General features: G+C 41.8%; 1 protein-coding gene and 1 non-coding gene across 3 annotated transcripts in view; both read left to right on the top strand.

Moving 5' to 3' along the window:
• Nucleotides 1-16,994, top strand: part of HDAC8 (histone deacetylase 8) — a 265,909-nt gene that overhangs the window by 213,402 nt on the left and 35,513 nt on the right. The gene's annotated exons all lie outside the window — the stretch shown is intronic.
• On the top strand, nucleotides 4,645-4,835 carry LOC111535888. Its single transcript, XR_002729592.1, has one exon. It is a non-coding gene; the product is annotated as a U2 spliceosomal RNA (small nuclear RNA).

The following is a 16,994-nucleotide window of genomic DNA, read 5'->3' on the forward strand; positions in this document are numbered from 1 at the left end:
TGACTTGAGTGCACAGTTCCTGAATCCGAGCATGATGAATGTTATAATTTTCCTGTTATACAAACACAGGGTTGCTACCCTTTCAGAATGACCCATTGAGTTCATATCCTAAAGCTTGAGTGTTTGCTTCAGACCGTTGCCGTGAGCCAATTTCAAATTGAGTGAAACTGTTTTGTTTCTGTCCCATGAACCTCTTGAGTTGAATGCCTGCTTGAGCAATCCAGTGCCTGGTTGCCACATTTACATTTGAGATGGAAAAGCTGTTTAGAGGATTTTAGTGCAGAAGATTGGATTTCGTATGCAGAGTATTATTCTCCGGGCATCCTTGGGCAGTTGTGAGTTCCCTGAAAGAAGAGACCATGTCCTCTTCAGCTCAGCGAACCCCACAGTGCCTAGCACAGCACCTAGCACACTGTCATCTTAGTTAATTCATTTTCAGACAATTCCACCAAGATCTATGATAGAATGATAACCAGAGGGTTGTATTTTATATTAGAGTAATACCTGTGTGTATTGGGTCTTTATCCCAAAGACAGGTAGTATAGCAAAATGGTATAGAGCTCTACTTCTCAAACTTTAATATGCATATGAATTACCTAGAGCTTGTTAAATGCAAATTCCGATTCAGTTCCTCCAGGCTGAAGCTTGAGATTGTGCCATTCTTGCAAGCTCCTGCGTGATATAATGTTGCCAAACCAGGTACCACATTTTGAGCACCAAGAATCTAGAGCTATGCTATCCAATATGGTAACCAGTAGCCACTAGTGATTAGTAAGCATTTGAAATGTGGCTAGTCCAAATTGAGATGTGTTGTAAATTTTCAGTACACACCAGATTTTAAAGACTTAGAAGAAAATGTGAAATATCTTATTAGTAATTTTATATTGGTTATATGCCAAATTGATAATGTTTTGAATACGTTAGGTTAAATAAAACATTCTTAAAAATAATTTCACTTTTTAAAAAATTTTAATGTGGCCACTCAAAACATTTTTAATTATATATGTGGCTCACATTATATTTTTACTAAACAGCACTGGTCTAGAGTAGGAGTAGCAAACTTTTAGAATAAAGGGCTAGGCCATAAATATTTTACGCTTTTCAGACCATATGATTTCTGTCCCAACTACTCCCAGCTACTCAATTCTGCTATTGTACACAAAAGTAGCCATAGACAGTATGTACATGAGTGAGTGTTGGTTGTGTTCCAATAAAACTTGATTTACAAAAACAGGTAGAAATGGTAGCCTTGAAAACCAACAGCCTACAATCATGGTGAAAACCAGCAGCCTGGCAGCCACCAGAGGGAACAGAACATGGAGTAGAATGTTGGAGCTCCTTCCAAGCCTCATTTCTGAAGAATTAATATTTGGCCTGTCTAGCGGTTCCTTGGAAGACCCCACTTGCAAGGCTTTTTTTATTAGGCATGATTCAAGAGCGTGCTCAGTGTGAAAAACATTTTCCTTGGGGTATTTGTCAAAAATAATTAGAGACAAATGATTAACTTTACAGCTGCCTATGGTAATAGACAACAGTTGTGGCGAACATTAAGCTAACCAAAAAGCTTAAAAGTAACTGCTGGGGAATGAGATGTCCATAGGGGGCTTAGAAAAGTTCCAACAAATTCCTGGGAATCTAAAAGGCTGTGCATATGCACAGGATGATATGCATTCCCAAGGCTGTGCACATGCTCAGAAAACACCTGAGAAAGGCCAAAGTTCTCACCTATGGCTGAACTTCAAGCTCTGTACAAGTGAAGTGCTAAGGCAAAGTTGTTAACTGGCAGAATGTTGAGGGCATGCCCCCAACACACACACAGAGCACCTTGGTAAAGACTGGGAGACTTACTGGCTCCATGAATTTAAGCAAATCTCTGTACAATCGTTAGCTGACCACTAAGCTAAGCAAGCAGAGACTTCTGTGACCCCACATGACAAAGAATCCAGACTTTGCAGAATTAATTTAGAAAAGCCACTAAACAGGCCAGGTGTGGTGGCTCATGGCTGTAATCCCAGCACTTTGAGAGGCCAAGGCAGGTGGATCACTTGAGGTCAGGAGTTCGAGACCAGCCTAGCCAACATGGCGAAACCCCGTCTCCACTGAAAATACAAAAGAAAATTAGCCGGGCATCATGGCACATGCCTGTAATCCTAGCTACTTGGGAGGCTGAGGCAGGAGAATCTCTTGAACCCAGAAAGCGGAGGTTGTAGTGAGCCGAGATCATGCCACTGCACTCCAGCCTGGGTGACAGAGTGAGACTCCGTCTCAAAAAAAAAAAAAACAAAAAAACAAAAAAAACACTAAACAAATAAACACCAGCAGCAACAACAACAAAACTCTGGGGAGAGGGAGAATTTGTTTTCCAGAGTTACCACATATAATTTTAAATGTTCAATTTTTAACAAAAGTTGTAAGATATGCAAAGAAACAAGAAATGGTGAGTACATAGGAAAAAATATCAATCAACATAAACTGTCACTGAGGATCTCCAAACATTGGAATTACTAGACAAAGACTTTAAATTAGTTATTTTAAATATGTACCAAAATTTAAAGGAATGTATGACATGTCTCACCAAATAAAGAATATCAATAAATAGAAATTATATTAAAAATAACTAAATGGTGACCGGGCATAGTGGCTCATATCTGTAATCACAGCACTTTGAGAGGTCGAGGCGGGCCGATCACCTGAGGTCAGGAGTTCAAAACCAGCCTGGCCAACATGGCGAAACCCTGTCTCTACTAAAAATAAAAAATTAGCCAGGAATGGTGGTGGGTGCCCGTAATCCCAGCTACTCAGGAGGCTCAGGCAGGAGAATTGCTTGAACCCTGGAGGTAGAGGTTGCAATGATCCGAGACTGCGCCATTGCACTCCAGCCTGGGCGACAAGACCAATCTCAAAAAAAAAAAAAAAAAAGTACTGAAGGGAATCCTTAAGGCTGAAATGAAAGGACACTAGACAGCAACTTGAATCCACATAAAGAAATAAAGACCACCGGTAAGATTCACTACATAAGTAAATATCAAAGTACAAATATATTTTTCTTTGTAACTCTTTTCTTCTATATATGATTTAAAACACAGCTGCATAAAGCAATAAATCCACTTTGATAAGTGCACAATGCATGAAGATATAATTTGTGTGACAATAACAACGCAAAGGAGAGGCATGAAAATGGAGCTATATGGGAACAAAGTGTTTATGTACTTAGGCCATTTTGTGTTGCTATAACAGAATACCTCAGGCTGGGTAATTTATAAATAAAAGAGGTTTATTTAACTCATGGTTCTGGAGGCTAGGAAGTTCAAGAAGCATGGTGCTGGCATTAACTTGGCCTCTGGTAAGGGCTTTTGTCCTGTGTCACAACATGGCAAAAGGTCAAAGAGTAGGAAGGCACATGCAACGAGGCAAAATCTGAGGAGCACCCTGGCTTTATAACAACCCACTCTTGCAGGAACTAATCCATTTCTGCAAGAACTAATCCAGTTTTGCCAGAGTGAGAACTCACTACCATGAGAACCGCACCAAGCCATTCATGAGAAATCTTCTCTCATGACCCAAACAACTCCAACTAGGCCCACCTCCCAACACTGCCACATTGGGGATCAAGTTTTAAATGAGTTTTGGTGGTGACGAACAAACCATATCCAAACCATAACATATACTATTGAAATTAAGTTGATATTAATCCAAACTGTATTGTTAAAAGTTAAGATGTTAATTATAATACTCAGGCAACCACTAAGAAAATAAATATACATATACATATACATATACATATATATACACACACACATATACATATATATACACATATTTATATATATAATACATTTTTATATATGTAAACTAACAAGAAAATTAAAATGGTACACTAGAAGATATCTCTTTAATAAAAAAGGAATGCAGTAATGGAGGAATGAATCGAGGAACAAAAAAGCCTAAGACATAGAGAACAAGTAGCAATGTGGCATACATAGACTATGCCTTATCAGTAATTATATTAAATGTAAATGATTAAACACTCCAATTCAAAATTAGAGATTGGTCAAATGGATTTTAAAAACATAATTCAACTATATGTTGTTCATAAAAGAAATACTTTAAATTCAAAAACACGCGTAGGTTGAAAGTAAAAGGATGGCAAAAGATATAGCATGCATACGGTAACCAAAAGAGAGCTGGTGTGGCTATACTAATAGATAAAATTATAAATATATGTCACCTAACTACAGAGCACCAAAATATATGCAACAAAAACTAAAGAAGTGAAAAAGAGAAATAAGAAATTTAACAATAATAGTTGGAGAAGTCAATACCCCATTTTCAATAATAAATAGAACAGCTAGAGAGAAGATCAACAAGGAAATAGATTTGGACAACATGATACACCAACTAGAGCAGAATATACATTCTTGTCAAGTGCACATGGAACATTTTCTAGGACAGAACATAAGTTAGATTACAAAACAAGTCTCAGTACATTTAAAAGGATTGAAATCATACAAAGTACTTTAGAATTAAATTAGATGGAAAGGAATGAAATTAGAAATCAATAAAAGAAGGAGATTTGGGGAATTCATAAATATGTGGAAATTAAACAGCACACTCCTAATACAAACAGGTTGAAGAAGAAATCACGTTGCTTCATGGCCTTTTGGCTAAGTTCAAGTGTAGTATCTGTCCTTATCAGTTTAATAACTGATACATCCTCTATCTGAGGACAATACATTAAATGGATTTCTGGAGCGGGGAGATGGAATGAGAACCAGTTTCCTCCACTCCATGCATCAACCTGGTATTGCAGTACCTCCAGAAATGGTGCACCCCTCCCAATAAAAATAAATAAATAAAAGAAAAGAAATCACAGAGGAAGTTCGAAAATACTCTGAGATGAATGAAAACAAAAACAAAACATGCCAAAACTTATGGAGTGCAATGAATGCAGTACTTAGAGGGAAATTTGTAACTGCAAAGCCCTGCTTAACAGTAAGAAAGATTACAAATTAATAACTTAATCTTTCATCTTAAGAAAATAGAGAAGAGCAAACTAAACCCAAAGCAAGCAGAGGAAAAGAAATAATAAAAATTAGGTGGGGCATGATGGCTCACACCTGTAATCCCAGCACTTTGGGAGACCAAGGCGGGTGGATCACCTGAAGTCAGGAGTTCGAGTCCAGCCTGGCCAACATGGTGAAACCCTGTCTCTACTAAAAATAAAAAAATTAGCTGGGCTTAGTGGCGTGCCATCTACTGTAGTCCCATCTACTCAGGAGGCTGAGGCAGGAGAATCACTTGAACCCTGGAGATGGAGGTTGCAGTGAGCCGAGATTACACCACTGCACTCCAGCTCTGGGTGACAGAGCAAAACTCTGTCTCAAAAAACTAAATAAATTAAAAATAAAAATGAGAGCAAGAAGAACTGAAATAAAGAATAGAAAAACAATAGAGAAATTTGGTGAAATCAAAAGTTGGTTCTTGGCAAAGCTGAGCAAAATTACAAAACTTCAGGTATACTTAAGAAAAAAATATCTCAAATAATGAAAATCAGGAATGATAGTGGAGATATTACTACCCACCTTAGAGAAATAAAAAGGAGTATAAAGAGCCAGGCACAGCGTCTCACACCTGTGATCCCAGAACTTTGGGAGGCCAAGGCATGAGGATCGCTTGAGCCAAGGAGTTCGAGACTAGCCTGGGCAACATGATGGTGAGACCTCGTCTCAAAAAAAAAAAAAAAAAAAAAAAAAAGAGCATAAAGGAATACTATGAGCAACTGTGTGCCAACAAATTTTATAACCTAGATGTAATGAAAATATTCCTAGAAAGACACACAATACCAAAACTAACAAGAAAAAAAAAAATGGAATGGAATATCTGAATAGACCTAAACCAAGTAAAAGAGATTGAATTAATAATTTTTTGAATTCCCACAAAGAAAACCCCAGGCACATATGGTTTCACTAGTTAATTCTGATTGATACCAATAATGGTTGAATTTATTTGTCAACTTTATTGGGCCACAAAAATGCTCAGATACCTGGCTAAACATTATTTCTGATTGTATGTGTGAGGGTGTTTCCAGAAGAGATTACCATTTGGATTAGGAGACTAAATCAAGAAGATTTTCCTTCTTAGTATGGGTTGGCATCATCCAATGTGTTGAGGGCCTAAATACAACAAAAAGGTGAAGGAAGAATTATCTCTCTCTCTTCCTCCCTTCCCTTCTCTTCCCTCCCTTCCCTTCCCTCCCCACTCCTCCCCTCCCATCTCTCAATGACTGACGGCTTGAGCTAAGATTTCAGTTTTCTCCTGCCCTAGGACTGGGATTTACACCATCAGCCCTCTGGTTCTCAGGCCTTTGGACTTGGAGTAGAACTTACACCATCATTTCTCCTGGTTCTCAAGTCCTCAGACTCAGACTAGAGCTATACAACCAGCTGTCCTTGGACTCCATTTTGCAGATGACAGGTCAAAAGTCTTCTCAGCCTCCATAATTTCATGAGCCAGTTCCTCACAATAAATCTATTTTATATAGATAAATGATAGATTTATTTATCTAGATATTTATTTTTACATGTATATCTAGAGAGTGAGAGAGAGAGAGAGAGAGAGAGAGAGATCTCCTATTTGTTCTTTCTCTCTGGAGAACCCTGACAAATAAAACTTCCCAACTATGAGGCCAGTTCTACCTTTATACCAAAACCAGGTAAAGAAATCACAACAAGCTAGGCACAGTGGCTCACGCCTATAATCCCAGCACTTTGGGAGGCCAAGGCAGGAGGATCACTTGAGCCCAGGAGTTCAACTTAATGAGACCCCTGTCTCTACAAAAAAATTTAAAAATTAGCTGGGTGTGGTGGTGCATGCCTGTGATCCCAGCTACCTGGGAGGCACTAGGTGGAGAGGACGGGATGGGAACTGTTTGAGCCCAGGAGGTCAAGGCTGCAGCAAGCTGTGATCACACCACTGCCCTCCAGCTCAGGTGACAAAGTGAGACCGTGTCTCCAAAAAAAAAAAAAAAAAAAAGACAAGAAAAGAAAGTAAAAGACAACTCACAGAATGGGGAAAAAAATATTTGTGAATCAAAATATCTGCAAATCATATATAAAGGACTTGTATCTGGAATACATTTTTTTTTTTTTTTTTTTTGAGACAAGGTTTCACTCGCATCACCCAGTCTGTAGTGCAATGACGTGATCTTGGCTCACTGCAACCTCCGCCTCCCAGGCTTAAGCGATTCTCCTGCCTCAGTCTCCTAAGTAGCTGGGACTACAGGCATGTGCTACCGCACCCATATAATTTTTGTATTTTTTGTAGAGATGGGGTTACACCATGTTGCCCAGGTTGGTCTTGAACTCCTGACCTCAAGTGATCCGCCCACCTCAGCATCCCAAAGTGCTGGGATTGCAGACATGAGACATGGCACCCAGCCTCAGAATACATTTTTAAAACCCTTAGTACTCACCTAGCAGGCCAGGTGCAGTGGCTCATGCCTGTAATCCCAGTGCTTTGGGAGACCAAGGCAGGAGGATCACTTGAGCCCAGGAGTTCAAGACCAGCCTGGGCAACATAGCAAGACCCCCATCTCTACAAAAACTTTTTTTAAAAAATTAGGTAGGCATGTCGGTGTGCACCTGTAGTTTTAGCTACTTGGGAGGCTGAGGCGGGAGGACTGCTTGAGCCCAGCAGTTTGAGGCTGCAGAGAGCTATGATTGTACCACTGCACTCCAGCCTGGGTGACAGAGTGAAACCCAATCTCTAAATAATAATAGCAAAATAGCCGGGTGCGGTGGCTCAAGCCTGTAATCCCAGCACTTTGGGAGGCCGAGACGGGCGGATCACAAGGTCAGGAGATCAAGACCATCCTGGCTAACGCGGTGAAACCCCGTCTCTACTAAAAAATACAAAAAAACTAGCCGGGCGAGGTGGCGGGCGCCTGTAGTCCCAGCTACTCCGGAGGCTGAGGCAGGAGAATGGCGTAAACCCAGGAGGCGGAGCTTGCAGTGAGCTGAGATCCGGCCACTGCACTCCAGCCTGGGCAACAGAGCGAGACTCCGTCTCAAAAAAAAAAATAGCAAAATAACCCAGTTTTAAAGTGAGCAAAGGATACACATAGACATTTCTCCAAAGAAGATATATAACTGGTCAATAAATATATGAGGAAATGCCTGACATCATTAGTCATTAGGGAAATGCAAATCCCAAACCACTATGAAATATCACTTCACTCCTACTAGGATGACAATAATAAAAAAGATGGATAATAGCAAATGTTGGCAACAATGCAGAGAAATAGGAACCCTCATACATTGCTGGTGGAAATATAAAATGGTGCAGCCACTTGGGAAAACAACACGGCAGTTCCCTAAAAAGTTAAATAGAGTTACCAAACGACCCAGAAATTTTATTCCTAGGTATATAACCACATATGTTCACACAAGAATGTATACACAGATTTCCATTGCAGCATTATTCATAATAGCCAAAAACTTGGAAACAACCCAAATGTCCATCAACTGATAAATGGATAAACAAAATGTGTATCTATACAATGGAATTCAGCCATGAAAAGAACAAATTACTGATACTTACTACAATGTGGATGAACCTTGAAAACATTATGCTAAGTGAAAGAAAGACATAAAAGGCCACATATTCTTATTATTCCATTTGTATGAAATGTCCAGAATATGAAAATCCATAAAGACAGAAAGTAGATTACTGGTTGCCAGGTAATAGGGGAACAAGAAGTGAATGCTCAATGGATATGGGGTTTCCTTCATGGGTGATGAAAATGTTCTGGAATTAGATATTGGTTGCACAATTTTGTAAATATGCTACTTGTGAATATACTAAACAATGCACTCTAAAAGGGTAAATTATATCTCAAGGAAAAAAAAAAGGCAGAGGGACAGATTTGGCTCATGGGCCATAGTTTGTCAACTCCTGGTCTAAAGCAATGAGTTTTGGAGTCACACAGATCAGAGTTAGAATCCTAATTTTCAACTTAGGAGCTCTATGACCTTGGACAAGTCACTTAATAGCTTTAAGCCTCACTTTTCTTTTTTATATGTTGGGGATATGTATAGTGTCTCCCTTGTATTGTGTGAGGGTGGAGTTAGGTCAAATATAAGCTCCATGAAGGCACACCATCTCCAGGGCCTAGAACTGGCAGGCTCTCAATATACATAAATGAATAACTGAAGGATTTAACACAGTCGCTGACTCATTGTAATAAATAATAGCAAATCCTTATACAGTATTTACTGCATTACAGGTAGTATTCTAAGTGCTTTGCAGAACATTATTTCATTTAATACATAGTATTATTATCATCCTCATTTTCCAGATGAGGAAACTAAGGTACAAAAAAAATTATGTAATTTGCCCAAAATTACATGCTAGCAAATGGTACAGCTAAAATTAAAACCCAGACAGTTGTGCTCATAAGTCTATGCAATAAATGTTGAATGTCAGTTATCATCATCATCATCATCATCATCATCATAGAGTTTAAAGCATATCCAAGGATACAGATCTCCTTTCTCCTTTTGGTATCTAAGCGCATACTAAAAATTCTACTTCCTCAGTGTTTGATTTAGGGTGAGGATGCTTCCCAAGTCTCTGATGTTCTGCTAGAGAATATATTCATTCTTTCATCTATCCATTCATTCATGTATTTATCAAGCATGTACAGGATCCCTACTGTGTTCTAGGCCCTGTGCTATATAGAGATAAAAAAGACATACTCTCTATCCTGAAAGAGCTCAATGTCTAGTCGGGAAGACATTTATAATCCACAGTGATAAGTGCTGTAGTAGAGATTATGCAAGGGTGCTATGGAAGCAGAGAAGACCCGAGCAGGGGATAGTGTGGAGGTAGGAGAAGGAAGGACCTGTGAACACTTCCTGGAGGAAGTGGTACCTGGAGAATGTTCCCAAAAAGGAATGTGGATTCGTCAGGTGTAGGAAGGGAGAAATAAGTCAAGATTAGGTTAAAGTATATATATGTGTGTGTGTGTGTGTGTGTGTGTGTGTGTGTGTACATGGGAGGTTGCAGTGAACCGAGATCGTGCCACTGCACTCCAACCTGAGCGAAAGAGTGAAACTTCATCTCAAAAAAAAGCCCTCATATATATATATATATATATATATTCCATTAGTTCTGTTTCTCTAGAGAACCCATCTAATACCAATCTCTGTTAAATTTTACCCAGTTGTCCCCAAAATATCCCTTACATGGATTTGTTCAAATCAGGTTCCAAATAAGGCCCATACTTTAGGCATATACTTGTTAGGTTTAAGGCTACTTGATAGAATTTCAGGCCTTATGGAAAAGTAGGGACTAATCAGCTTGAAGCCCCTCTGGACATCCCAGATTCCCTAACCCTAGGAGCTTCAGGATAGCCTCTCCCTGGCTGGAGAAAGGAACTAGCCATTCAGGCCCCAGGTCCCTCTCAGATCTTTTTTCTGTTCCCCAATAAGGGGTGGAGGGACTGTCACCTTGGGGTGGAGTGGGGAGACAAGGAGAACCAGAGAAATGCCTTGCAACCAAGTTTGTGCTCTGCCTCCTGTCCAACCACCCCTAATCCCCACCTCCTTCCTGGCTGACCTCAGAAATATTTGGTTCAGCTGTGTAAATGTCATCGTAATTACAGTCATTCTTAGGAGCCGCTTATCATTATGCCTAATTACAGTACAGCACAATAATCATTATGTGTATCATTAAAGATGTGTCAGATTGACTTTGCCATTAGTTTTATTTTATTTCAATACTAAATTGCTCCAGTAGGCACAGCTTTTAGAGCTTGTTGCTCCTGTCCCTACTGGGGAGCACAGTTGGCCGGCCTGCATCTGAGCATCCCATCCTATCCCGTCCAGTCCTGTCCACTGCCACCTGCACTGGCTCTGCTGCAGCCCAGTTTGGAGGTGCATGCCTGCCTGCCTGCCTGTCTGCCCTTCCTCTCAATAGACTGCACACCTGGGCTTAAGGCAGAGTGATTTGCACTTAACAAACAATAGAAACAACCAAAACGACAAAACCCTAAAGGCTCTGCCAGCATCAACCACCGTTTCCCCCGTCCACGGGGATCTCAGTCAAGCTTCTCATTGATTCATTCCATGCAACATTTTCATTATTCTCCCTATATGATGACAGGGAATGTGAAATGAGCTGATATGTCCAAAGTCATCGGGTTCATCATTAGCAGAACCGGAAACAGAACTAGAAGCTGTGATGCTGAGCCAGAGCTTCTGTGGGACCCCTGGCCAGGTCAGGCTCCATGCGTTAGGCATTCCTCTCTGGTAATGGAAGCATTTTCAGTTTTCAAATGTACTAAACGATGCTATCTGTGCTGCTGGGCAACTTCCTGAGAAGCAAGCACAGGAGAGTTGAGGGGTGAGGGGGCGGGGAGCAGTACTTTTCCAACTCGTGTTTTCGTGCTGTGCGAACCAAGCTGAGAGCCTGGACGAGGTCACCCTACACCTTGCCTCACTGGTACATTGTCAGGCTGCCTCTGCCAGCAGACTTCTTGCAGCTTGCCAGCACCAAGGTCGTCACGAATCAGATAAACCAGTGTCGAAGAAGCATGTGTAACATAGCAAATCATTGCCTAATGAGACTTTCCTCTGGGTCCTATGCAGATCCAACAAGTGAGTTCAGTGCATGTTTACTCAAATGCTCATTTATTCAGCCAGCCTTGAGTGAGGGCCATCTTTGTGCCCTGCGTTGTGCTAAGAAAGCATCTTTGTGCTGTGTAGTTCTTGCTCCTAAGAGCTGCACTCACGGCCCCATGGGGAAGGAGAGCATGTAAACAAAGATGCCAGAGTGGGCCAGAGGGCTGTAAAAGGCCTTTTGGATGGCCAGGTGCGGTGGCTCATGCCTGTAATCCCAGCACTTTGGAAGGCCGAGGTAGGCAGATCACAAGCTCAGGAGATGGAGACCATCCTGGCCAAAATGGTGAAACCCTGTCTCTACTAAAAATACAAAAATTAGCTGGGTATGGTGGTGTGTGCCTGTAATCCCAGCTATTTGGGAGGCTGAGGCAGAAGAATTTCTTGAGCCAGGGTGTTGGAGGTTGCAGTGAGCCGAGATCGCACCACTGCACTCCAGCCTGGCGACAGAGTGAGACTCTGTCTAAAAAAAAAAAAAAAAAAAAAAAACCTTGTGGAAACACAGGGGAGGGAATGAGGAACTCTGCCTTTGGGGAGTCAGCAAAGACTTCAAAGAGGTTACATTTGAGCTGAGTCTTGAAAGCTGAGTAGGAATGGTCTAGGCTGAGAAGGGAGAGCTGGGCATTCTCTGCAAAGGGAATGGTGAATGGAAAGGCAGGGAGGTGTGACAGAGCGTGAAGGAACCCAGGATCCTTTTGCAGATAAAGAGGAAACGAGTTTCCATCAATGTGTCTCATGGCCTTAATAATTTAAGGTCAGACCTCAAGGTGGACCATCACTCTGGTTGACTGGTTTTCCATGACCTTTACTTCTCTGCCCCGCTTTTGTGCCAGCCTTTTGGCCTTTTTTGCAGTACCTCTGAATTTAGCTCAAAAGCTTATGCTGAAATATGCCATTTCGTTTTGTTCATTCTACTTTTTGTGCCAATCACACTGGCCCATTGAATGGCTTAGCTATATGTTATTCTAGGTTTTGTGGAGCAGCAAAAGGAGGCCTTTTTTTCCCTAGAGTCAAACTCAAGGAAGCAGAGCCTGCTGTGGGAAAGGATGGCACAAAATCTTTGAGGACATCTGAACTCCATGGGCTAGGCATTTGCTGCCCATGTCTGTTGTGAACTGAATGGTGTGTTTGTTTAGCTGCGACTGCTCTCTTCATTAGAGGGACATTAAAATGCTGTTGGTATGAGTGAGGCAAGGTGATAAATCATCCTTGTGTGGACTCTTAAACTATTAGGGGACAAGCCTAAGTGTGCCTTTGCTAATCTGTTGGTGAGCATTAGCCACATCTAGAGCCTTGGAGGGGCCCAACAGTCATAAGTTGGAGTTTTTGTAATGAAAATGAAACCCCCTTCATTTATCTAGCCTCTAGACCTTTTCACAAAATTTCTTCCTGTGATCCTCATATACAACACTTTAAGGTTGGTGGGGTGGAAACTTGTGCCCCATTTGACCAATGTGGTGACAGAGCCTTGAAGAATTAAGTGTTGGTGGAAACCAGGCCCCTGATCACAGTGCTGGCGACCTTTCCTACTACTCCATGCTGCCTGCTTCTGAGCCAGCCTTTCCCCTGTGCCGTGTGGGCCTGGGCAGAGGTGGCACTCACGCATTTACAGGACAGCTGGCTGCCAGGAAGCACCAAGTCTACAACTGTGGAACGGGCTCCCCACTATGTTCACAGTACCCTTGCCTTAAGAAATACCTCTGGATGCTTGCCATGTTCGCACCAAACTAGTAAGGTAGATAAAGAATGATAAAGAGCAACCTTGCAGAGCAAATACCCCTCCAAGATCTATGTCATTTACTCCCTTCTTACCAGCAGGATCAGGTTCAACCTACATAAATCTATTTTAGTGTATTTTAATTGCTTGTAAACTAAGTGTTTCCTGGATATGCCACTGACCATGAATAATTAGAATCATTTCAATGACTGGGTTTTGGAAAGTGAATGGGAGAGCAGACAAAAAGGGGCTGCTCAGAAGCGAGAGTCATTTGTTAAAGTGTGAGTGGAAGCGTTGTCTCAGCCTTCTCCAGTTTTGGTTTGTTTTTGTCATGATGTCACTAGAGCCGCCTGTTTTTCAGCTACTCTGGCTGCCCTTCATTTTGTATGCATCTCTCATGTTAAGTAGTGCCAGCTGCTGACAATGACCAGGCCTGACTGGCCACATGTCAGAGTCATTCATTCACTCAGTAAAGATGTGTGGAGCGCCTACTATGTGCCAGGCCCATACCAAATCTTAGGGACAAAGAAAAGAATAAGGCCCAGTTCCCACCCTTGAGGAGAACACTGCCCAGTGGAGGAGACAAGCACAAAAACAGTTACACTAGAATGTGTAAGTGATAGAATCAAGAGGCAGTGAGCTGTGGGAACACAGAGGAGGAACTTACTCCATCTGGGGGAGCTGGGAACGGCACAGTAGAGAGGCAACATTTAGCAAGGGCTCAAGGGAAACAGAAGAATTGACCAGATAAAGAGGAGTAGGGAGAGACACTTCAGGTCAATGTGGCTACAGTTTAGGGGCTGTAGCCCAGGCCATGGTGTGTGATAAGGCTGGAGAAGTCAGCTGAGCCAGACTGTGAAGGCCTTTGTATGTCCTGCTTTCAAGTTGGGACTCAGTCCTGCAGTCAGTGGGGAGCCAGCCACGGTTTTTAAGCAAGGGAATGGCATGATCAGATCTGAATTTCTGATGGAAAGCTCAGGAAGACAGGGGAGACAGGGAAATCAGTTAGAGGCTGACTAGGATTTTGCTTTGTCTTCCCTCTGGACTGCAGGAGCTCCTTGTCCGCACCTCAATTATGGTTCTTCCCACAGTGCATTACAATTGATCATTTGCATAGCTGTCTCTCCATTCACTCCTTGAGGGCAGGGGCCAAGTCTCATGCATCTCTTCATGACCACAGCTTGGCACACAGGAGTGCTCAAGAAACATTGGTATCATGTGAATGAGTGAATAAATGAATCAATAGGTGCTGAGCAAGTGCAACTCCAGTTTGCCCCAAGTAACCTCTCTGATGGATATATCAGAGATAAATCCTACTCTGATGGAGTAGCAATTCCATCCATGGCTTTGCCCCTCTCTGCCAAGGCCATCATTCTATTGTGGTCCATCACAAAAGAAACATGCATTATTCAAAGCAGACAAGAAAGTTGCTTACAGAGCTGTGTTGGTGCTGATTTTGACCCAGTACTCTGTTCTTTCTGTATAAATTAATTTTTGATGACTTGTTTACAGTATATCTTCATCGTCCTCATTCTACTTCTTGTGCATTTCATACCTTCTCTTCCTTCCTACTTAAATCTTGCTCATCCTTCAAGGCCAGTTTGACTGCCTCCCATCTCCTCCATGGAGCCTTATTCATTACTCAGCCCCCACACTCAGAATTAAGAATTCCCACTTCAGAATTTCCCTTGAGAAATGACTTACCTCTGACATTCTTCTCATCATAGTTATTCCTGTACTTGTCGGCATTCTCTACTAGACTGTAAGCTCTTCAAGACTAGAGAGTGTATCTGTGTCATCATCATCTCCCCAGCACCTACCACACTGAATCCTGCCCCAGCAGATAACCAGTGACTGTTTTCAAATATAGGTTGAGCATCCCAAATTTGAAAATGTGAACTCCAAAATGCTCCAAAATCCAGAACTTTTTGAGCACAAACATGGTATGCAAAGGAATTGCTCACTGGAACATTTCAGATTTCGGATTTTTGGATTAGGCATGCCCAACTAGTACGTATAATGCAAATATTCCAAAATCTGAAAAAAAAAAATCAAAATACAAAATACTTCTGGACCCAAGTATTTCAAAAAAGGGATATTCAACCTGTAATACACAAAGCATAGCGCTTGCTATCGGGCTGTCCCCTGAGAGATAATGCCAGTCTTGGGAGTGCTCTATGTCTCTTTCTATCTTCTTGCACACAGTTAGATATGTTTTTCTTTGTTTCAAAAGTAGTGAGAAAAAAAATCATTGCTCATCAAACAATGGGACTATCACAGAGGTAGAGATCTCCTAAACCGTATTATTTCGGAAGTCTTTTTTTGTACATATTTAGAGGGTACAAGTGCAGGCTTCTTATATGCATATATTGCATGGTGGTGAAGTCTGGGTTTTTACTGGGCCCATCACCCATTATTTCGGGTATTTTGATGAAATCAGGCATGTTCAGAATGGTATTATTTCAGGTATTTTGAACGCACAAAATCCATTGCCTCTAAACGAAGCACAAACACACTAACCCATTCAGGGTCGTAAGCACAAATCTTTCTTGAAGAGCTTATTGTATGGTGGGACTTTCTGAGTAAACATAAAGGAAAGATGATGAGCATTCTCTTTGAAAGGACTTACAATTAGCTCTACTTAGAACACATTGTGCAAAATACCAAGAATTCAAATTTTCTAGGTAGAAATGTCCAGCAGATGATTATAAATGCATGTCAGAAGCTGATGACAAACACTGACAGGACCCAGAGATGTAGGATCTCCGTGTAGGCGTGATTACAACACCGAGAGAGGGTGCGAACTCCTGCAAAGAAAGAGAAGAGAGGCTGAGGATATAACCCAAGGGCACCTACATTTCAGAGACAGATGAAAGAAGAGGATCCAGGGAAGGAGACTGAGAAGGAACAGGGAGAGCAGTTGTTATGAGGGAGAAGATAGTGTAATGACATGTGCTGGAGAGAGATCAAATAGGATTAGTGATAACTGAAAAGAAGACCTTTAGTTAGGTAATTAGGAGGTCACTCTTGATGTCCTAAAGCAGGAATAGCAAATGTAGGGCACATATGACTACGTGCCCTCAGACCCCACCCTATGTACCCCTATGGATACATCGCAAATTGATCATGGCCCACTTCCCTGTTGTGAACCAAGGCACAGCCTCAGAATGTTTCTCAACACAGTACCCCAAGCAGCTACTACTGATCAATCCGAGTTGTCAAGAAGCTGAAATCTCTTTGCCATCTCTCTTCTAAAAACAGTTCAGGCCGGGCGCGGTGGCTCAAGCCTGTAATCCCAGCACTTTGGGAGGCCGAGACGGGCGGATCACGAGGTCAGGAGTTCGAGACCATCCTGGCTAACACGGTGAAACCCTGTCTCTACTAAAAAATACAAAAAGCTAGCCGGGCGAGGTGGCTGGTGCCTGTAGTCCCAGCTACTCGGGAGGCTGAGGCAGGAGAATGGCGTAAACCCGGGAGGCGGAGCTTGCAGTGAGCTGAGATTGAGTGAGCTTGCAGTGAGCCGGCCACTGCACTCCAGCCCAGGCGACAGAGCGAGACTCCGTCTCAATAAAAAAAAAAAAAAAAAAAAAAAAAAACAG

The sequence above is a fragment of the Piliocolobus tephrosceles genome, chromosome 12, assembly GCF_002776525.5.
Source record: "Piliocolobus tephrosceles isolate RC106 chromosome 12, ASM277652v3, whole genome shotgun sequence".
In the NCBI taxonomy this organism is placed as follows: domain Eukaryota; kingdom Metazoa; phylum Chordata; class Mammalia; order Primates; family Cercopithecidae; genus Piliocolobus; species Piliocolobus tephrosceles.